Source organism: Schistocerca piceifrons, chromosome X, assembly GCF_021461385.2.
Source record: "Schistocerca piceifrons isolate TAMUIC-IGC-003096 chromosome X, iqSchPice1.1, whole genome shotgun sequence".
Taxonomy (NCBI): Eukaryota; Metazoa; Arthropoda; class Insecta; order Orthoptera; family Acrididae; genus Schistocerca; species Schistocerca piceifrons.
In genome coordinates, this window is record NC_060149.1 from 721,736,915 (window position 1) to 721,760,519 (window position 23,605).

The 23,605-nt window shown below is 41.4% G+C and overlaps 1 protein-coding gene and 1 non-coding gene across 2 annotated transcripts in view; both read left to right on the forward strand.

Moving 5' to 3' along the window:
• LOC124722674 (protein tipE) overlaps nt 1-23,605 on the forward strand; it is a 512,209-nt gene that overhangs the window by 408,098 nt on the left and 80,506 nt on the right. The gene's annotated exons all lie outside the window — the stretch shown is intronic.
• On the forward strand, nt 710-784 carry Trnap-cgg. The gene has a single exon. It is a non-coding gene; the product is annotated as a tRNA-Pro (tRNA).

The window sequence follows — 23,605 nt, forward strand, 5'->3', positions numbered from 1 at the left end:
GAGCCCGTGAAGTTAATGAAAGAAAAACGACTTTTGTAAACGCTACGCTAAAATTAATTACGTTGACAATTCGATCCAAACTTAACCCTTACAAGCACAGTAGTTTCATAGTCAGAATTCCTGGCGATTACAAGTACGTAATTGTTTATTTTATGCTGTCAAAATTCACAGAACTGTTAAGTAAAATTTACACAAACGTTAATTTTACTATTTCAAAGTGCTGACTAAGGCGGTGGCGTAATGAGGTCAGAAAATGAAGACCAAAAGAGTTCGAATGTGGGAAATAATTCGTGCTGTCCGAAAATTTTGTACAGTGGTAGGAGGTAATGCTATGAACAACATACGAGGATGAGATTTTCACTCTGCAAGGGAGTGTGCGCTGATATGAAACTTCCTGGCAGATTAAAACTGTGTGCCGGACCGAGACTCGAACTCGGGACCTTTGCCTTTCGCGGGCAAATGCTCTACCAAGGTAAAGGCACACAGTTTTAATCTGCCAGGAAGTTTCATATCAGCGCACACTCCACTGCAGAGTGAAAATCTCATTCTGGAAACACCCCCCAGGCTGTGGCTAAGCCATATCTCCGCAATATCCTTTCTTTCAGGAGTGCTAGTTCTGCTTGGTTCGCAGGAGAGCTTCTGTAAAGTTTGGAAAGTAGGAGACGAGGTACTGGCAGAAGTAAAGTTGTGGGGACGGAGCGTGAGTCGTGTTTGGGTAGCTCAGTTGGTAGAGCATTTGCCCGCGGAAGGCAAAGGTCCCGAGTTCGAGTCTCGGTCCGACACACATTCTAATCTGCCAGGAAGTTTAACATACGAGGAATCCTGATCAGTGGACCTTAGTGAGGGAGTGGAGGTGCATCTGAAGGTCACTTTTCTACGTTTTTCTTGAATTATTAGACAACTACAGCCTTCGTCAAAAGCATCTACGACTACAAGATTGAAATACATTAAATTTCCTACAGAAAGGCCCTGTTCATTTTTTCTGTAGGTGTAACAGTTTGCGATAGCGAACGAGAGAACATGAAAATCTCGTGCGTGATTTTGAAGGTCAGATACAACATGGTGGATTTCATGAAACAACATCGGTAGGGGCAGCTGAACACCCAGCAAGGTGTCTAGATAATTTGTCCAGCACTCTACCTACTCCTTGACATCAACGGAATTTTCTGTTTTACAGTTACCTATTGACTATAAGATGTAGTAAATAGAGAAATTCTCCTCTGTGACGTTAAATGACATGTAGATGAATAATGAGATCGTCCCATGCTGGGCCCCAAAATGTAGTGAACTGAAAATACTTTGATCTCTTGCATAAATTGACATCAATAATTAAGTGAAATCAGGAAGTATAAGGGTAAAAGGTCATGAAATTAAGGGATTGACAAGCGAATCGAACAGATTATTTAGATGAATGAAATATTAAGTGACTGCGTTTATTTCAATACCTTTTACACACACACACACACACACACACACACACACACAAACACACACACACACAAAAGCTACAAATCTCAGGGGCGATTTAACTGGGCGTGGACACGATTCAGTTATTAAGGGGACTGAGAGGCCATGGATCATCTCACCATTCTTCATAGTCATTTATATTGTGATCATGACGGCGGCAGGCGCCGGATCGGGACGGAGCGTTGTCTCGGAGTTGTGTTGTGTCGAGTCGGCTGCTCTCCTTGGCTGCACCTGGCTGTCCAGAGAGACCCCGGAGCGGTGTCAGGCTGCCGTGTGCTGCCGCAGCCGAAGCAACGGTTTCGCGATGTCGGGAGGCAGGTGGTGGCGATGGGTGGAAGAGCCCCTATGTCCTCTTACTTCCGCACTGTCTCGCACCTCACTTCGTCCCTTCTCATCACCTTACTAAGCTCAATGACTCCTCGAAATTTTCCTCCGCTTGGCGTTGTCATTGGTGGACTAAATTTATAATGCCGCCCAATGACTGATCAACATTTCGTGACCACACCTCCCAGCGCCGGTTGGAATTTTCTACCTGGTATGTGACCCGTCAACTAGCGACTTTCCCATTTTTCATTGTCACGGATGTTACCAGCGTTGCACGTACATCGTTTTGATGTGTTTCTGCACTTCTAAGTTGCTGTGGAAGTGGCCACACAACACTTCTTTGTAATGGCTATCCCTGCGGGAGGCCTGGGCAGTTTCACGTTTACGCTTCATCGAAGAATCTGCCGGCGTTCACGATTTATAAGCAACCCTCTTCCTGTCCAACAAACTTTTTATTTTTCTTTTAAGCTGGCTAATTTCTTCCGTAATTCTTTAGTCTCACACGCCTACTTGTGCGAGTACTTAGCGCTTTGTCTACGCTCCTTCCCAGAGCCTGTGGGGTGCTGGAATTATCGATACGTTCATACTTTCTAAAGCAGGTAAAAATGGTTGCTGCGAGACAAAAGGTTCAGAAGCCCCCACGTATACATTCTTAACGCTTTTGTGTCTATGTTCCATCCCAGTGGCAGTAGGGGCATGCTCCTCATTGTCCGTCAGGCTCTTCGCAAGGTGTTCTTTCTTAACCCTCGCAAAACGAAGCCATTTTCAGGAACGTGTATTACCAAAGGGGGGGGGGGGGTACTTTGTGCCATCTATAAAAAATTTAAAAAATAGATGAAATTCATTAAATGTTCTTCAGTTACATTAATAACAATCTTTTGAAAGATTTGTTGATGCTTAATCAGGATCCAGAACCTGAATACTTCTTTCGAAACTGTTTTCAAAAATGCATTTCATATCTTTCACTTACTTCGTCATTTATTTTTTTTAAGTTTAATTATCATGAGAAAAATTAGTAGTAAATGTCGTCCTGGTACTACTGAAGTGCACTTTACTATAAATAAAAAGTATTACAAAAACTAGAGGCAATATACAAATAGCTTAGGTACGTAACATAGTTTTGTGTAAAGAGTTATTCACCACTTTCTTCGGAATCTACGTCACACTTGGAACATATAACAGATAACAGACTTTTTGCTATGTTTGCAACAGGTGTATCTCTTTCCACAGATTTTTGTTGTTTTGTTCACTTCATTGTACTTTTCTACTTTTGAACGGCTTTCGCTAACACACAAATGCCACCTACCTTTACCTCCATGAGCTTTCTTTGCATCGAAGTTCTACTTGATTTTCCGCCCAAGAATACCTTCCATACTTGAAACTACAGGCTTTGGCAGTCCTTAGCATTTGTAGCCCTTTCTTCAATGTATGTTTTCGTGAGCTGAAGTCCCAGTTATACAAGAAAAAGTCGTCGCTTATTAGGTTTTTTCTTATTACAGTCCAGGAAGTTCAACAAAAATAGTGTGTAACTATTTACTGCTGCTATGTCCACAAGAGTAGAGAAAACTGACAGCAGCCGCCTTCTTGTAGCCCTCTTGGTTGAATATTTCCTCACCATTTGATCTATCATGTCAACACTACCTTTACTCTCATTATAACATAAATTTACAATTGTTTTCTTCTTAGTGTCAGTAGGTGAACCAATTGCAGCGTCATAATGTTGAGATGATAGAAATAGCAGATTTGTTACGAGTTCTTCACGGGGGATATAAGAAACAATTGTGATTGGAGTATTTCCACTACTAGTATGACTGAAACCAAATTTATCAGAACATAATTCTCGTCTTGAGATATCTTTCAGTTCTTGAGGAATATGTTTCCCATTAGCTTTTAATGTTCTCAGGAGAGTTAGCTTTTGATTCCTCCATAGATCTTCGGCCATATCAATTGAAGTGTAATATCTGTGTGTGGTGACATTTTTCCCTGAATCATGTATAGGAACCACCAGGCGTTTGACCACAGCCGCAGCGGAATTTGATCGTTGTGTACCGTCATTTATTTTCCCAGGATAAAGCTTCATGTTGATAACATACCTGGTTTTAGCATCTGTGAGCATATGTATGGCCATTAAAATTGCTACACCACGAAGATGACGTGCTACAGACGCGAAATTTAACCGTCAGGAAGAAGATGCTGTGATATGCAAATGATTAGCTTTTCAGAACATTCACACAAGGTTGGCGCCGGTGGCGACACCTACAACGTGCTGATATGAGGAAAGTTTCCAACCGATTTCTCATACACAAACAGCAGTTGACCGGCGTTGCCTGGTGAAACGTTGTTGTGATGCCTCGTGTAAGGAGGAGAAGTGCGTACCATCACGTTTCCGACTTTGATAAAGGTCGGATTGTAGCCTATCGCGATTGCGGTTTATCGTATCGCAACATTGCTGCTCGCGTTGGTCGAGATCCAATGACTGTTAGCAGAATATGGAATCGGTGGTTCAGGAGGGTAATACGGAACGCCGTGCTGCATCCCAACGGCCTCGTATCACTAGCAGTCGAGATGATAGGCATCTTATCCGCATGGCTGTAACGGATCGTGCAGCCACGTCTCGATCCCTCAGTCAACAGATGGGGACGTTTGCAAGACAACAACCATCTGCACGAACAGTTCGACGACGTTTTCAAAAATGGCTCAAATGGCTCTGAGCACTATGGGACTTAACATCTGTGGTCATCAGTCCCCTAGAACTTAGAACTACTTAAACCTAACTAACCTAAGGACATCACACACATCCATGCCCGAGGCAGGATTCGAACCTGCGACCGTAGCAGTCCCTCGGTTCCGGACTGAGCGCCTAGAACCGCTAGACCACCGCGGCCGGCAACGACGTTTTCAGCAGCATGGACTATCAGCTCGGAGACCATGGCTGCCGTTACGCTTGACGCTGCATCACAGATAGGATGGTGTACTCAGCGACGAACCTGGGTGCACGAATAGCAAAACATCATTTTTTCGGATGAATCCAGGTTCTGTTTACAGCATCATGATGGTCGCATCCGTGTTTGGCGACATCCGTGTGAACGCACATTGGAAGCGTGTATTCGTCATCGCCATACTGGCGTATCACCCGGCGTGATGGTATCGGGGACCATTAGTTACAAGTGTCGGTCACCTCTTGTTCGCATTGACGGCACTTTGAACAGTGGACGTTAGATTTCAGATTTGTTACGACCAGTGACTCTACCCTTCATTCGATCCCTGCGAAACCCTACATTTCAGCAGGATAATGCACGGCCGCATTTTGGAGGTACTGTACGGGCCTTTCTGGATACAGGAAATGTTCGACTGCTGTCCAGGCCAACACAGTCTCCAGATCTCTCGCCAATTGAAAACGTCTGGTCAATAGTGGCCGAGCAACTGGCTCGTCACAATACGCCAGTCACTACTCTTTATGAAATGTGGTATCGTGTTGAAGCTGCATGGGCAGCTGTACCTGTACACGCCATCCAAGCTGTGTTTGAATTAATGGCCAGGCGTATCAAGGCTGTTATGGCGGCCAGAGGTGGTTGTTCTGGGTACTGATTTCTCAGGATCTATGCACCCAAATTGCGTGAAAATGTAATCACATGTCAGTTCTAGTATGATATATTTGTCCAATGAATACCCGTTTATCATCTGCATTTCTTCTTGGTGTAGCGATTTTAATGGCCATTAGTGTATAAGTATACCTTATTTACCTTATTTCCTTCCTGAAGAGCTTGAAGGGGTACCTGCCACGGATCGATGACATCATTTCATCAATAACAGTGTGCATTCCTACAGAATAGTTTTTGGCAGCTATTCACTAATTTTATCAAAAACGTATCGTATTGGAGCAGACTTATCACATTTCCTGCGATCGCTTCGCGGCTCTCTGTCATCAAGTTTTACTATTTTATTAAGCCTCTGGAATCTGGTTCGGCTCATGGTAGCAGTATACACAAACTATCCTGAATTTTGGAACCATAAACCTGTAACAGATGACTTACTGTCGCTTTCCTTCCCCATAGTAATACGTAGCTCTATGTAAGCCATGAATTCAAGTCGGTCTTGGGTATTTTCTGTCTCAATGCCTCTTAATTGGTATGCTTTATTATCATGTTGACACTTTCTGGAGACACAAACTTTTCAAATGATTCTCTTATTGGTCCTACTTTACCTTCGTCTCTTATGCCTTCTCTTTTTGTCATTATGTTTTGTGCTACTCGTCTGCTAATGTGAGGAGGTTTGAAGCTATAAATTTTTCCAGTGCTTGTAATATACTTGTCACTAATCTCGCAAGCTGCGTCTTCATCAGTTTCAGGTACTTTCAGTTCATCATCAAAATCGTTAGGCACTCTATCACTGTCCACATCCTCGCGCACAACACATTCCTCTTCAGATTCACTCACTACATCGTCAGTTTCATCAAATTCAATATTAAACCTTTAGATTCTTCCAAAATCTCTATGTCTCTGGCAATAATAGACTGTGGATACATTTTCAACTAAATTTATATCTAACACTGAACTAAGTGCCACTTAACAAGAAACAATAAAGAACCACAGGGAAATGAATCATTGTTGAGACCATTTTTGCTGTCAAGCCAAAGAAATGTAATGTCCATGTGTTCCAAGGTCACATAATGCTATTATTTGTGGAGTAAGACAACTGTTGTGGGAAGTCGCATCTACTACAAAGGGGAGGGGGGGGGTGGAAGACTTTATGACCACCTCCCTTAAACTTAAATTTTCCGATTAAGCTTAAACGAAATATAAGACTTCATTAAAACCAATAAATATTTTTTACAAAATTTTAAAATGTAAAGTATCTGAGGAGATTCTCCCCCGTTGGAACTGCAAAGGTTAAGTGCGGCTAGGGCATCCGCTACGCTACACACTGCGTGTCTGCAGAACGCTTCTCCGACTTCCGTCTTATGCTGGACCGTTGGCTCTGCAAGTCGGCGAAAGTGTACACCAGCGGAGGTATCACAAAGAACACTGTCCTAGTTTGTTATCTGTTTCATTTGGCATTGTTTCTATTTATTGAAATGTTGAACGTGTCCGTTTCAGTTGCTGTGTAGGATTTATTATGCCAGTGCCTAACGCAGTACATTGCCAATATGTGTACACAAGAACAGAACGGTGGTTAACATCGGGAACAGTCTGATGTGGTAATGTTTTCACAGTAACCAATACTTTGTGGTACTTCAACATGTCTTACACGAATATTGTTATTTATTGATATTGTTATTCTATCGGAGAGAGCAAAGGACTTGGAAGCCCAGTTGAACGGAATAGACAGTGTCTCGAAAGGAGCATACAAGATGAACATCAACAAAATCAAACTGGGAATAATGGAATATGGCCGAATCAGATCAGCTATTGCTGAGAGATTTAGATTAGGAAATGAGACACTTATAGTAGTAAATGAGTTCTGCTACTTTGTGGTGTGCGTACTGTAAGACCTTCGGTACACACACCATCAGATTATTTGACTTGTCCCACTAACGAAGTAGGTGAGTGTCAGCATTATGTCTCGTGGTCTTATCATGGCGTGTTTATGTTCTGCCGTTAGGTTGGACGATAGAAATGCCACTTGCACGCTTAGAGTAGCAGATTGATGGTGACCAACTTTAAACAGAACTTGATTAATTTTCACACACATTTATTAAAATAATAAAAATCATAAACCTTACTTAACTTGATTCTGGATGCTATTTACAATTGACACTCTGAAGTTCCTTTGGTCTTGGTACGTTAATCTTATTCGCACATATCTCTGATACTTGACAAAGTGTCTATACATTTATCTTCATGGCTATGTACAGGCATATGATAATCTTATTAGGCGCAGACTGAAACTTGACTACAGACTAATGCAGACTGAGGCTGACTAATGCAGACTGACTAATCGGAGGTCTGTACACTGGTTATAATACCTCGAGCGTTCAAGTATCACTGCGCGAGTGTGATCTGCGAGGAGAAAAGATTCTACGTTAGCAGCAATCTCATTGGCTGCGCGACATATTAATACGCGGATCGGCGGAAGCAGAATTTGGTCCGTCTCTAAGACAGGGCCATCTCGTAGTGCGGAGACGGACGAGCGCTGCGCCTGCGCTGTTGTGCTTAGCGGGGCGAGCTCTAGTGGGAAAGTTGTGTACGCGCTGACTACGCGAAACTATGTACACAACATACTTACAAAAAAAAAAAAATGACTGGCAATGGCAAGAAAAGCGTTTCTGTAGAAGTGAAGTTCGTTAACGTCGAGTATACATTTAAGTGTCTGGAAGTCTCTTCTGAAAGTGTGTGTATGGAGTTTAGCCATGTATGGAAGTGAAACATGAACAATAAACGGTATAGACGAAAATAGAATAGAAGCTTTTGAAATGTGATGCGACAGAAGAATGCTGAAGATTAAATGAGTAAATCACGTAACTAAAGAGGAGCTACTGAACAGAATTTGCTTTCTCCAAACGAAAGACAAAGGGAAACACTAATTTACGCAGTGTATTAGCAGTACATCTGTCACCAACGCTGACATCTCATTTGACTTTTCGTTAATGCTTTCTCTACAAATGACAACTATGTAGTATAATAATTAACTTGCTGTTGCATACAAAGAGCTACACTTCATGACCTTCATTTCAATTTTTCATACTTTCTGTCACGATTCCTGTTTCAGCTTTAACTGTAATATACTTTCATTATCCCTAAATATAATGCAAAGTTAATCCTATCGCAAACACAGCCTAGTTCAAATGGTTCAAATGGCTCTGAACACTATGGGACTAAACATATGAGGTCATAAGTCCCCTAGAACTTAGAACTACTTAAATCTAACTAACCTAAGGACATCACACACATCCATGCCTGAGGCAGGATTCGAACCTGCGACCGTAGCGGTCGCGCGGTTCCAGACTGAAGCGCCTAAAGCCGCTCGGCCACACCGGCCGGCCACAGCCTAGTATTCGGACAACAATATTCAATTTTTTTGTCTTGTGTCTGAATACACTTCGAAAACATGCAAAGACTTTATGACAGAAGGAGAGAATTTCACGTCTTGATGTTCTGTGTCGTTAAGGCTCTCCAGGAAGATATATCAGGATCCAACAGTCAACGTAGCTCTAGGTAAAAAAAAAATTATTGTTTGTCTGTGTCACCCATTTTATGTTAGTATGTAGTTGACATCTCACATCAGACAAGGTAAATTCTATAAGCTTAAGTTTTCTGGAAACTGGTTGTATTGTTTGTTACGCGGATCTCAGTAACGACCAGCAGTCATTTATTTTTTTAGGCTTCGCCCCTAACCTACTGATATCTCCCCTTTTATTCCACTTTTGTATGACATAAGTCATTGTTCCCATGTGCTATAGAAGCAAAGACTATTTTCAAATACGCAAGTTAACATTCTCCGCTGTAAACCCAAACTGTTTCTGAGTAATTACTTCTTCACTTCTAAATTGTATGTAATACAATGATTCTAGGTTATCTTAGTGTAGAACATGTGTTTGTTTAAGTAATATTGTTATCTCTAGCAATATAATTACTATATTACTATTCCCCTACACACGACAAAACGAAAACTATTACTACCGTTGATCAGCGATGTATATGTCTGCTATTTTGCCACTACTCATGGTTAGTGTACACTCTAAGACAAAAAAAAAGACGCAGCTACAAGTCTTCGGTCTAGAATCTCACTGACTGGAGTAGAATTGTTTTCAGTGATGATTCCCGCTTGGATCTAAGCTCCGCTGACCAACAAAGACGTGTCTGATGACACCCAGGACAGAGATGGAATACCAACTTGACTGTCACCCGCGATACGGCAAGACAACCAGCAATGGCGGTCTGGGATGTCATTTCTTTTCATAATAGACCCCTTTGGTTGTCACCTGTGGTGTATTTACAGCACAACAATACGTCAACGATGTTCTACGCCCGGTTTTGCTGCCCTTCATGGCAAGTCATCTTGGCCTTACATTTCAGTAAGACAATGCCCGTCCTCATACGGCCAGAGTTTCTACCGCGCGTCTTCGTGCTTGGCCAGCAAGGTCACAGGATCACTCCACAATTGAGAACGTTTGGAGCACAATAGACGGGGCTGTCCAACCATCACGAGATGTTGACGATCTAACGCGCCAACTGGACAGAATCTGGCATGATATCCCTCAGGAGGACATCTAACAATTCTAACAATCAGTGTCAAGCCGAATACCTGCTTGCATAAGGGCCAGAGGTGGACCAACGCGTTATTGACTTGCTCAATCTGTGAAGCTCTTTCTCTTGAACAAATCATCCAATTTTTCTGAAACTGTAATAATTTATTTGTATGTACATGTACATCACATATACCGATTTCGCTGCATTCGGATTATTCCTTCGTGGTGCGTCGTCTTTTTTATGTCTTAGAGTGTATACTGAACTACATTTTCTGGACAGCGAAATACACGGGAGCAGTTTTACTCTGCTTTAGATAGTCCTTCTCTGAGTTGCCCATAATACAACGTTATTGTCTTCTTCTTTTCCTACATCTAACAATCTCATAAATACCCCATTTTCACACATGGAGAACTCGAGACCTCCTTTGTTTTGTTAATCCTGACCTTTGTTCGCAATTTCTTCAGTGGACTTTCTCACGACTGCTAAAAAACGTGTTCTCCACGTGTCTACTAGAATTTCTTCTCTTTTGCTGTGATACTTATCCTCATGGCTCTTCTTCCACACTTCTACAGACAAAATGAAGTCACATTTTTCACAATGTTGTGAATCGAAAGCTGTATGTTTATGTCATACCAATATGCGGCTTTCCTTTGCCATCTATATCAGGTGCAGCAGATTCCTACCCAACTGTGGACACCAGCGAATTCCTGAGTCACCGCCGGACTCCCCGGAAGCTCGACGTTGCTCGTGGCCGTCGCCTGAGTCTTCACGGGCACACCGAAACATCAGGGGCGGCCATACTGAATACACAAGTCCATCTACTACTCGTGGCGCCCAGAACACAAGATGTGACTCACAGGACCAAACGCAATCTGAAACATCGCTTACGAAGCGAAATGCCAAGAGGAGTTCAGATCATCTGACCGGGTCTCGAGTACTAAAAGCGACCCGATGCTGTAGAGGCAGTCAGAACCGTCGCGGGAAGCCCCAAACTTCTGTGGAGCTACGAAAACTTATAAATGATCCAAAAGATAAGAAGCGGCCTGATTCGCCAGAATCACCAGAAAAAACTTCTGTGGAGCCACGGAAACTTACAGTTGATCCAAAAGTAAAGAAGCGGCCTGAATCGCAAGAATCACCACAAAAAACGGCTGTGGAACCACGAAAACTTACAGTTGATATAGAAGTACCGAAGCGGTCTGAATCACCAGAATCACCACAAAACGGACCCAACAGTACAACTTTCGAGGTGCAGGCCGAGGTTGTACCTGTTCCTAGTACCAGCAGAAGTGGCCCAGCGACGCAGAGACGACGCGATACGTCGGAATCTAACCAAAGCAACAGACATGCCCGCAGACAAAGGACCCAACTCGATGCAACACAACTGGACGAAATTACACATATCGCCTCAGAAATTCACGTGCCACGTGAAACTGCAGTAGAGGCTGGAAATATCACTTGTGACCAAAAACAGAAAATTCAGCCTGAATTATCGGTTGTGACTAAAAATATCAGACGCTTATCGAAACAGGGGGATAAGACAAAAGCTCTTACACCAGATAAGAAGACCGCAGGTGGAGAAGAATGTGTGGAACCTGAAAAGCCAGACCCACTCCTGTATATTATACAAGGCCTGAACCCGCAGACGCAGTCCGTAGGATCAGGAACGGCCCAGAATGGCACTCCAAGACCTCAAGTGGTCCGAAGTAATAGATACCGTGCCAGGCGCCCGGAAGAAATTGCGCGATACAGGGGACATTCTGGTCCAGAAGCATCTAGCGCTGTCCCGAGGAGGATCATTGGAGATTTTGATCTTTGGTAAATAAATATCACAAATGATTATCCATCTCTCCATCTGGAGAGCTTCACAGAATAAAAGATAACCATACAAACACATATTACTGTTGGGACGAAAAATAAAATTTGCATTTCTTATTGGAATAAACGTCAAATGGAAATTGATATATTCTCTGCGTACGTAACCGCTGTTTGTGATCAAATCACCTGAAGAAGAAGGCACTATTCTACTGTCTACTGTTGACGACATTTATAAATTATCACAGAAAAGTTACTAGAGTAAATGATTCGTACCTCTTTTTCTCACTTTTTAATTCAAAAGCAAAATTAGAATAAGCATTCCGTGCTTACAGATAATTTCTAGCAACCCTCAATTTTTGGCCATTGTTTCTACGTGTCTCAGTATATGCACCTGTCAGAGGAATCTCTGTAAAAACTGAAACATAGTTTAAAGTACAACAACGTATCTCAGCCCAATTTTCACTCTCATCTTCCGATCACATAGAACGCCCAAAGGCACAACAAAAACGTGCGTTCTTATTTAATATACGAAAAAGTCGAGCACTAAATGATTAGTGCCACTAAAAGATTACTGCGACAAAATACATAGGCAGTCATATACACCAAATGAATTCTAAATCACTTGAAATATCAGTCTACAAAGTTGGAATGGTTGAGGGGACGTCGTCGAGTCTTTTTGTGTTACGAGGCAATTATTAGTGATCGATATCTGGCTAAAAGTATGGCATTCAATCATGCTGGAAACTCAGAGAAGTGTATTTTCAGTCAGTAATTTATGTTGGCACACGGAATTACAATATCGCAGGACGGAATCGTGGCAGTGATTAATAAAATGAACTCGGAAGGATTTGGTTTAGTCACACGATCACCCGTCTGAAGATACTATGGCGATTGTGTTTCGCTTGTTTATGCAAACCACAAGATTTGCTATTGTGCAAACATATTTCATCACATTTTTGCCATCATCAGTGGGTCATAATTTATGGAGATTTCATAATATATGTTTTGCGGAGTAACTATTCATCGAAACCTTAGGTATAAAGCACTTTTATCTAATCTCTTTAGACATGGTGAAGGAAGAGGTGATTTTGTTAACTTGCCAAATAACGTCACAGATGCATCGTGTTGATACAGATGATAAGCTACATGATCATCCAATGTACGTCCTACAAAACGTAATCCCCTATGGACTGAGATAAAAACACCAATTTCTGAAGATGTTTTTAAGTCAACTTTTTCACAAAGAAAGTATTCTGTAGAGCTCCATAAAATATGACCTATCGATTATGGTGCTAATGTTCCGAAACATGTTTCGGGAATTAGAAGATTTTGTGGGTTGCATGAAAAGGAGGAACTCAATTCCCATAACTCAGTCTGCAAACACGACTGCTGAAAGAGCATCGAAAAGCAAAGAATAATGATGTTCAGATATGTTTACCTGGTCTCCATAAGTCATTTAGGTAAAAACTGGATTCTTTCTTGAATGAATTTATAACCAATTCCGCGCTCACTTCTCGTCAATCAGAGCCCGTCAGCAGAATCTAGTGACCTCAAGGTATCTCCTTCAATCTGTAAACTGGATTTAATTGTATAAATATGCGATTTTGATCACAATACCCATACTGGTCGTGGTTACATAGTTCATACATGGTGAAGATATCAGTGACCAGAAGCATTAAAAAAGTACAAGATGTATAACAATGGGTAACGCATTGGATTCAAAATCGGTCGGAGTGGCCATTCACATTTAATTGCCTTTTAAGTTCCCTAAAAGTCTGTAAACAAATGCTGGGAAATTTATTTGATTAGGTAGCGACCTCTTTATTCTTCGTCCTCTTCCAGACAAGCTTGTTTTGCGTTGAAAAACACGACTACTACCTCAGGCAAATTACGAAAAGTGGGATAAATATTATACACACATCAAAAAAAGTTTTGCACCACCCCAGTTCTCAGAAGTTCTGAAGACAGACGTTGACTGTGGATATTGTATCACAGACACAGTCCCTTTGACTCCTCAGAGACGTCACTAAACCCGCCCAAAGATGTAAACAACCATGAATGAACAACGCCTATTAGATGGAGCCGATCATTTCCAATCATTCCACCAGGAAGGAGGTACATGGTTCGTTTTGTCAGTAGTTCAACCATGCTTGGACGGTCAATACCGCGGTTCGACCGCGTCCTCCTTGTTACTTTGCGTCAGGAAGAGCTCTTAACAAGGGAAGGGTCCAGGCTGTCTCGGAGTGAACCAAAGAGATGTTGTTCGGACATGGAGGAGATGTCTCGGAGTGAACCAAAGCTATGTTGTTCGGACATGGAGGAGACACAGAGAGACAGGAACTGTATCTGACATGCCTCGCTCACGCCGCCCAAGGGCTACTACTGCAGTGGATGACCGCTACCTACGGATTATGGCTTGGAAGAAACCTGACAGCAACGCTACCATGTTGAATAATGCTTTTCTTGCAGCTATAGGACGTCGTGTTACGACTCAAACTGTGCGCAGTAGGCAGCATGATGTGCAACTTCATTCCGGACGTCCACGGCGAGGTCCATCTTTGCAACCACGACACCATACAGCGCTTTACAGATGGGCCCAACAACATGCCGAATAGACAGCTCAGGATTGGCATCACGTTCTCTTCACCGATGAGTGTCGCATATGCCTCCAACCAGACAATCGTCGGAAACGTGCTTGCAGGCAACCCGGTCAGGCTGATCGCCTTAGACACACTGTGCAGTGAGCGCAGCAAGATGGAGGTTCCCTGGTGTTCTGGGGTGGTATTATGTGGGGCCAACTTACGACGCTGGAGGTCACGGAAGGCGACCTAACGGCTGTGCGATACGTGAATGCCATTCTCCGAATGAAACTTTTGGAAATTTATGGCAAGTTCCTATGGGACCAAACTGCTGAGCTCATCGGTCCCTAGGCTAACACACATGGCTAGGAGAAAACCTGACAGCAACGCCACCATGTTGAATAATGCTTTTCTTGCAGCCACAGGACAGACACTTGATCTAACTTAAACTAACTTACGCTAAGGACAACACACACACCCATTCCGGAGGGAGGACTCGAACCTCTAACGGGGGCAGCCGCGCGAACCGTGGCAAGGCGCCTAAGGCCGGCTGGCTACACCGCGCTGCTTCCCCCGACCGGTAGTGCAAGCTTATCGGCAGCATGTCGGCGAGGCATTCGTCTTCATGTACGACAATTAGCGCCCCTATCGTGCACATCTTGTAAATGGCTTCCTTCAGGATAACGACATCGCTCGACTAGAGTGGCCAGCATATTCTTCAGACACGAACCTTATCGAACATGCCTGGGCTAGACTGAAAAGGACTGTTATGGACGACGTTGACTCACCAACCACTCTGAGGGATGTGCACCTAATCGCCGTTGAGGAGTGGGACAATCTGGACCAACAGTGCCTTGATGAACTTGTGGATAGTATGCGACGACGAAGACAGGCATGCATCCATGCAAGAGGACGTGCTACTGGGTATTAGACGTACCGGTGTGTACAGCAATCTGGACCACCACACCTGAAGGTCTCACTGTATGGTGGAACAAGATGCAATGTGTGGTTTCCATGAGCAATAAAAAGGGCGGAAATGATGTTTATGTTGATCTCTATTCCAGTTTTCTGTACAGGTTCCGCAACTCTTGGAACTGAGGTAATACAGAACTTTGTTTGATGTGTGTTTAAAGTTTTGCAACTTTAGGGGAACACCCATAGGGGGTATAGCAGTAAGAAATAGAGAAATTCCCTGCTATAGTGGATGACCATCCCCCTCCACCAATCCTTGCTTCAATACTTTTTTACCTTTTCTTCAATTATTACGAAGAACTTCTTATTTTTCGAAGACATCTATTATGAAAAACATATTTCTACTGTAATTCTACTTAAAGGAGGTCATATGCATGTTTTCACCAAAATAACCATAGGGGATGTAGTAGTAAGAAACAGAGAAGTTCCCTGCTATAGTAGATGACCATCCACCTCCACCAATCCTTACTTGAATACTTTTCACTTTTTTTTTATCTTTTCTTCACTTATTACGAAGAACGTTTTATTTTTCGAAGACATCTATTATGAAAAAAATATTTCTACTGAAATTCTACGTAAAGAAGGTCATATGCATATTTTCACCAAAATAACCAGTTTTCGAGGCATTTCATCTGGAACATTAAATATCCTTTAGCCTATGAATTGGAGACATATTTTGATTTTAATTCAGTTTAATTTTTCTTCTGTTGCACCACAACTACGACAGTGTGCTGAAATGTAAGACCTTCGAATCTTTTACACTGTTCTCAATACTGGTTGAGTTATTACATGCCATGCATGTTACTCGGTTGACTTTTTCGCTTCACTGACGCAAGCTACAACCCTCTGCAGCTAGGTGACTCCGAATTGTAGAGTTTGACATGAGGTGTGTATCGTAACTATGTCGGTGCATTTGAAACAGCCCGCTGTAATAGAATTTCTAATCGCTAAAAGCGCGTCTCCAATTGAATTCCATAGAAGAACGAAAGCTGCGTACGGTGATGATTCTATCGACATCAGTGATATTGAACGTTCGGAAACGTTGGTGCTAAATTCAACATGTGTGACAGATCTCGAGTGGACGACCGTGTACGGCAACTGACGAGAATCATCGGAATCGGACTGATGAAGTCATCAGAGAAAACCGTCAGATAACAATGAACCTTGCCGTTGGTAGGGCGGGGCGGGGAGGGGGAAGGGGGGGGAGGGAGGGGGCGCTTGCGTGCCCCAGCGATACATAAGATAGCCGTACTGTAGGTCCAACCAAAACGGAGGCGTATCTGTCGAGAGGCCAGACGAACATGTGGTTCCTGAAGACAGCAGTCTTTTCAGTAGTTGCAGGGGTAACAGTCTGGATGATTGACTGGTGTGACCTTGCAACATTAACCAAAACGGCCTTCCTGTGCTGATACTGCGAACGGCTGAAAGCAAACGGAAATTACAGCCACAATTTTTCCCGACAGCATGCAGCTTTACTGTATGGTTAAATGATGATGGCGTTCTCTTGGATAAAATATTCCGAAGGTGAAATAGTCCCCCACTCCAAACTCCGGGTACGGACTGTCTAGGAGGACGTCGTTATCACGAGAAACAAAACTGACGTTCTACGGATCGGAGCGTGGACTGTCAGATCCCTTAATCGGGCAGGTAGGTTAGAAAATTTAAAAAGGGAGATGGATAGGTTAAAGTTAGATATAATGGGAATTAGTGAAGTTCGGTGACAGGAGGAAAAAAACTTCTGGTCAGTTGAATACAGGGTTATAAATACAAAATCAAATAGGGGTAGTGCGGGAGAAGGTTTAATAATGAATAAAAAATAGGAGTGAGGGTAAGCTACAACGAACAGCAGAGTGAACGCATTATTGTAGCCAAGATAGACTCGAAGCCCACGCCTACCACAGTAGCACAAGTTTATATGACAACTAGCTCCGTAGATAACGAAGAGATTGAAGAAATGTATGATGAGATAAAAGAAATCATTCAGGTAGTGAGGGGAGACGAAAGTTTAATAGTCATGGAGGACTGTAATTCGATAGTAGGAAAAGGAAGAGAAGAAGAATTAATGGGTGAATATCGAATGGGGTAAAAAATGAGAGAGGAAGCCGCGTGGTAGAATTTTGTACAGAGCATAACTTAATCATAGCTAACACTTAGTTTAAGAATCATGATAGAAGGTTGTATACGTAGAAGAGGCCTGGAGACATTGGAAGGTTTCAGATTGATTATATAATGGTAAGACAGAGATTTAGAAAGCTGGTTTTAAATTGTAAGACATCTCCAGGGGCAGATGGGGACTCTGACCTCAATTTATTGGTTATGAACTGGAGACTAAAACCGAAGAAACTGCAAGAGGGTAGGAATTTAAGGAGATGGAAACTGGATAAACTGAAAGAACCAGAGGTCGCAGAGAGTTTCAGAGAGAGGGGACTAGGGAATGACTGACAAATACAGGGGAAAGAAATTCAGTGGAGGAAGACTGGGTAGCTTCGAGAGATGAAATAGTGAAGGCAGCTGTGGATCAAATAGGTAAAAAGACGAGGGCTAGTAAAAATCCTTGGATAACAGAAGAGATATTGAATTTCATTGATGAAAGGAGAAAATATAAAAAAGCAGTAAATGAAGCAAGCAAAAAGGAATACAATTGTCTCAAAAATGAGATCGATAGGAAATGCAAAATGGCTAAGCAGGGATGGATAGAGGACACTATATCACTAGGGGTAAGATAGATACTGCCTACAGGAAAATTAAAGAGACCTTCGGAGAAGGGAGAAGCACTTGCATGAATATCAAGAAGTCAGATGGAAAGTCCGTTCTAATCAAAGAAGAGAAAGCAGAAAAGGTGGAAGGAGTATATAGAGGGTCTATAGAAGGGCGATGTACTTGAGGACAATATTGTGGAAATGGAAGAGGACGTAGATGAATATGAAATGGGGGATACAGTACTGCGTGAAGAGTTTGGCAGAGCGCTAAAAGACCTGAGTCGAAACAGAGCCCCGGGAGTGGACAAAATTCCATTAGAACTACTTGGGAGAGCCAGCCCTGACAAAACTCTTACCATCTGGTGAGCAAGATGTATGAGACAAGCAAAATACTCTCCGACATAAAGAAGAATGTAATTAGTCCAATCCGAAAGAAAGCAGGTGTTGACAGGAGTGAAAATTACCGAACCATCAGTTTAATAAATCACCCCGAGACAATACTTACCCTACGACTTATCTTAGAAGATAGATTAAGGAAAGGCAAACCTACGCTTCTAGCATTTGTAGACTTAGAGAAAGCTTTTGACAATGTTGCCTGGAATACTCTTTCAAATTCTGAACGTGTTGGGGGTCAAATACAGGGAACGAAAGGCTATTTACAATTTGTACAGAAATGAGATGGCAGTTAGAAGAGTCGAGGGACATGAAAGGGAAGCAGTGGTTGGGAAGGTTGTAGCCTATCCACGATGCTATTATATGTGAGCAAGCAATAAAGGAAACAAAAGAAAAATTTGGAGTAGGAATTAAAACCCATGGAGGAGAAATAAAAACGTTGATGCTTGCCGACGACATTTTAATTCTGTCAGGGACAGCAGAGGACCTGGAACAGCAGCTGAACGTATTAGACAGCTTCTTGAAATGGAAATATAAGATGAACATCAATAAAAGCAAAACGAGGATAATGGATTGTAGTCTAATTAAATCAGGTGATGCTGAGAGAATTATATTAGGAAATGAGACATTTAAATTAGTAGATCAGTTTTGCTATTTGGGGAGCAAAGTAACTGACGATGGTCGAAGTAGAGAGGATGCAAAATGTAGATTGGGAATGGATAGGAAAGCGTTCCTGAAGAAGAGAAATTTGGTATCATCGAGTATAGATTTAAGTGTGAGAATTCTCTTCTGAAAGAATCTGTATGGAGAGTAGCCATGTTTGGAAGTGAAACATAGTGAAACATAGTTTGGACAAGAGGAGAATAGAGGCTTTCGAAATGTGGCGCTACAGAAGAATGCTGAAGATTAGATGGATATATCACGTAACTAATGTGAAGGTACTGAATAGAATTGGGGTGAAGATGTATTTGTGGCAGAACTAGACTAGAAGAAGGGATCGGTTAGTAGAACATTTTCTGAGGCATCAAGGGATCACCAATTTAGTACTTGAGGGCAGCGTGGAGAGTAAAAATCGTAGAGGGAAACTAAGAGATGAATACACTAAGCAGACTCAGAAGGCTGTCAGTTGCAGTAGGTACTTGGAGATGAAGAAGCGTGCACAGAACAGGGTAGAATGGAGAGCTGCATCAAACCAGTCTCTAGAATGAGGACCACAACAACAACAAACAACAATGACATGCCAGACCACACGCACACACCCTCCATACGGTACAGACTTTGCCCCCTTTGATTTTCATCTCTTTTCAAACCTTAAAGAACACATTCGAGGATTTCATTTGATAATGATTAAGTGATGGAAGCAGAGGTGAGTTTGTGACTCCGTAAACAAAATCAAACGTTCTTCAGTGAGGGTACATGCAAACTGATCTCTCCTTGGGCGATACGTATTCGTCTTCATGGTGACTATATAGAGAAACAAATATGTAGACATGAAGAATAAAGACAGAGGATGTCAAAGAAGTTTGTTCTATTTAGAAAGCTTTAAGATGTTTCAAAAACAAAATTCGGAAGCATTACATTTTAGCAGGTCCTCCTAACTGCCTTTTATAAAGAGATAAATATGTAGAGCATAAATGTTAATACTAAAATCTGAAGGTAAAAAAAATAAGGCAGAGAGAAAGAGTCAGAGAGAGAGAGAGAGAGACAGAGAGAGAGAAAGTCCTTTTAAAACCGACATTTATTGATGTAGAACAATTCTATTATACAGTTTTTTGCTCATTGTTATGCAACTCAATATTTATATTGTCATCAGAATCATTTTTCATGAGGATTGAGAATTATTGTAGAATTTAACAACGGTTACTGTCTGTATAATACATTTACAATCGTCACATGTACGACACCTAAACAACTAAAATCCCAGAATAACTGTCGAACATATATGTTGTTATATATAATAATTTGCAGTAGAGGCTTCAAATAAAGCCACAGTTCTGTAGTTTTGTAGAAATTGCAGAAAACAACTTTCGATACAGTTTCAGCAAGACCAAAGGTAGTGGGGGGGTGGAGTGAACGAGGCCTCGTAATTGACGACGGAATTGTTTTCGACTTCCCTTCTTTGACACAACCACACAATTACAATTTTTTTTTACAGTCCAGGAACCATAATTTCAGCATTCTCAGTGAAGTGATTGATACCTGGACATTCGGCAATATCGTAAATTGTCATCCTAACATCTTCACGGATACGTCTACAGCTGCCTCCACGACTCTCGTTCGCTCATTTTTTTTTTTTTTCATTGACATCTCGTTTATTCCACCACTGGTTCAAAAGTTTGTGGTTGCAGCCATGAAAATGAACAACGGTGGGGTTTTGGCTCTGTGGCAATCAGAACTCCATCATCCTAATATTCAGCCAGCCTGCTTTTTTGAGTTTAAATGGTCGTTGTATCACCTTATGGAAGATATTAACTGAGAATCTACAATAAATTGTGCACTGAAAATAGACATTCCTCTGAAGAATCCACTAAATAGCATATTTCTTGGGAAGCAGCATCAAAGTTATTTTAACGAGGGCTGCATCTTTTTTCGAACAGACGAGAGAGGGCTGCCTCTTTTTCGAAAATACGAGAGGTTCGACGCTAATTTGGCATACCAGTCTTGACGATGACGGGATTTTGCGTCTACTAAACACAAAACATTGTTGATGTATTTGGCAACCTTTCTACAGAAATGATCATCACGTTTCTCTGCTTTCTCAAGCAATGCGTGTTTCAGAGCTAAAGAACGAACTTCAACATTGCATGCCGTTTATGGATTGTTTTTTTTCTTTTTCAGCCTTACGGCACGTTTTTCAGCACAAATCAGAAAACCCTTTTTCTTTTAGTTGAATGGGTAGGGTGAAGACGATTTAATGATCTATTGTCCAGTTGTGCAACTTTCTAGTTAAATAGTTTCTTCACATTACGTTCTTTAGTGTGGTCTCGTCGATATACTTTATGCCCTTCAATCATTTAAACGTTTTAAAGAAGAGAATGTGCCTCATCCTTCCGTTTCATGCTGACACGTATCAAAGTTTCCAATTTCGACGTCAATTCTGACGTCTCTACTTCCGGAGCAGATTTATCACAAGTACACCGTTATTCTTCTCTCATCCCACAGAAAAGGAAAGCGATTAAGAAGAAACAGTACATAACACTACAAACTAAACTGTCCCGCACACCTTTAATACGTTCACGGCATAAACTAAGCTAAACTGGTCACGTGTAGGGAAAACCGGTAGTGACAATGGTAGGGGAATGGTGAGTGAATGGGATGGAGAACCTCCTGTTTTCATTCGTGGGCACAAAATCCTTATATCAACAGCACTGAGCACAGGTGAAATTCCACCAAGTTGTGAAGAAACGAAATATCTCCATCTACTTAATTGCTTTTTCATTTATATAACTGATAAGCAACAAATTCTGCAAAAGTTATGCGATTGCAGAATATTCTCCCAATCCTTATATCTCTGAAACTATTCGTCTGACCTTCCTTGCGTACAGTTTCAAGACTCATACTTTTGTTGATAACAGTTCTTCTAAAAATGAACTATTTTGTGCTAAAATTTAAAAAAAAAATGAAGAAATTGAGCAGGTGAAAAATGGACGGGTGCACCATCCTTGCGGAGGTGGTGGGGAGGGGAGGGGACTAAAAGAATTTTCTGTTTCTTACTACAATAACTTATATGGGCAATTTCCCGAAGTTTCAGAACTTTATAGATTATGTCCCATATTTGCTGTTTTCTTTTCTTTTTTTTTTGTTTTTACTAATTTGCCTGGGGTATATTTGAATGTTACTTTAATTGTAACTGTCTTCCTTCATTTTAAACGTGCACGTGTCCTGTGGGTCACGTAACGGGTTACGAAAGCTATATGACAGTATCACAATAATATATGCTGTTGGCTCCATGTGCAGACTGGGCTGACACAACGGCTGGAAACCCGTGTAACGATACAAGAAGATGATAAACTTCACTGGAAACCTGCATCACAAGACCTTATTGACAGGCTATTTGTTCTGTAATATTTATCAAACATATTAAACAAAGTGAATCATAATCATCGTACTTTATCATTTTAAGCTTATTATTGACATACTAAACTTTCTCAGGTGACCTATATCTCCCAAATTTATTCACTTAAAAGTTATGGGAGTAAAAGACCTACATTGAGAAATAGTACAGAAGTATAGTGGGTTCAGTACAAAAACTGACTCACAAATTTCGTTGAGAATGGTAGCGCTTTTGCTAGCACAATGGGAAATTCGTCAAAAAGTTTTTCGGTAATAAGATTCAACCTCAAATACAGCTGTGTTAATGAAAGTATGTGTAATGAACCTCTGACACACGACCAGGCAATGCAGCCTGTCTGAAAAAGTATACTTTGGAAGGGAACAGACGACTGGCAGGCATCACGCTTTTGCACTTACGTAAGAAGTCTGTGCAGTTAGTTTTAAATAACTGCGGAGAATTTTTCCCATTTTATATTTGATAGGAGGCATTTCAGCAACTTTTTTATTAATAACTCCTCTTCTTACATTACAAAACTGTTGGTTAAAATGAGTAGATAGGCAGTTACATCAATGCCTCGTATATAGACTAACAACAAAAACAATCAGTTGTGATCATCTTATATACAAAACATGAAATGGAATTTAACATCTGTAAGGCAGAAGTAAATTTGACTGTAAGACATTTGATATTAATTGTTAGTAACAAAAAAGGATCACAACGTTAAAATAATTCTGTTTGTTATACAAACACAATGGAATAAAATGGTATGTACAGTTGAGAAAGATATTAATTGATACAAAATAAATTATGTCTTGAAAATACTTGTGTCGGTTCAGCAGACAAATGTAGCTACAGACTTCTTATGTCTATATGCTATTCATTGATACAACTGTAATTATACAAATATTAAAATTTGCATCTTTTATGTGAACAAGATGGAATAACGTGTTCTGTCCAGTTCCGGCTAAATAATAATTGAAAGAAATATTAACCTTTAAATACTTGCGTCTGTTAAGCAGACAAGATTGAACAACATATTCCGCACAGTTCAGAAAACATGGATTGCTAAAAGACATTATAATATTAGACGATATGTGTCTGTTAGGTAGA